Below are 1,098 nucleotides of genomic sequence, written 5' to 3' on the forward strand. Positions count from 1 at the left end.
ATCTCCTGGAATCGACAAACACGATACCTGGGCGTGACGATGGACCAGCGTCTCACGTGGAAACCGCACATCGTGGAGACGGTGGCGCGAGCGAAGACCACCAGGGCTAGGCTCTATCCCTTACTCAAAGGTGGAAACACCCTCAGTTTAAGGAATAAGCGAACGCTTATCAAGGTGGTACTTCAACCGCAGCTAACCTACGCCTCCACGGCGTGGGGTCACGCGGCAAAAAGCCACTTAAAGTCATTACAGGCTGTGGAAAACATAGCCCTCCGCACGGCCACCGACGCGCCCTGGTACGTAAGAAACACTGACATATTACGAGACTTACAATACACAAACGCTACACAGACAATAAGACAAAACGCGGAGAAACGATTTGACGTAGCCGCTAGACATGACAATCCCCTCCTCAGGCAAGCCGTTGACTACGTACCCGACGTGACCGACAAACACAAAAGACCTAGACACCAACTTTTTGACCCTGGGTGACCACCCCAACGACACCCGCTAACCTTTTCTGTTTCAGAGACAGCCAGGATCAAGAAACGAAGACAACGACACACACACACACACATACACACTCCCCATGCCCTCCTTACCTCTCCCTTCTCGCGCTAGCCTAAGGGCCACCTTAGCAAAGCGCATCCCAGGCTGCATAGACGCACTACCCCACCCAACCATACCACACATAAACATGACACTGCCCCCGGGGTTTGAGGCCAATTTCTAGCCATGGAATAATGGCGCGGCGGTCTAGGTCTACGCGTCCAGAGATTCATTTTTACGATTAGGTCTATTTCGTATGTTTTTATAACAGAAAAGACCTAGCCAGTCTAACGCATCAGTTTATTTTTTTTTATCAACAAACACAAGGAAAACGCGCATGCACGGAACTTGGCTGTAATGTGGTATGTACATATAAAATAGACATGACGTTGCGAAAGCGTGGGCCAAAATAACTAATCCAATTCCAAACAAATGACGTAAACTAGCTAATTATGGCTTGGCTCTGTGGGCTTGGCAAATGACACTGTTTTTCTGAATCAATTTATGAACGCACTTCAGGATAAACGAATGATAAATTAAAATATTGAT

The sequence above is a fragment of the Anoplophora glabripennis genome, unplaced genomic scaffold (genome assembly GCF_000390285.2).
Source record: "Anoplophora glabripennis isolate ALB-LARVAE unplaced genomic scaffold, Agla_2.0 scaffold1099, whole genome shotgun sequence".
In the NCBI taxonomy this organism is placed as follows: domain Eukaryota; kingdom Metazoa; phylum Arthropoda; class Insecta; order Coleoptera; family Cerambycidae; genus Anoplophora; species Anoplophora glabripennis.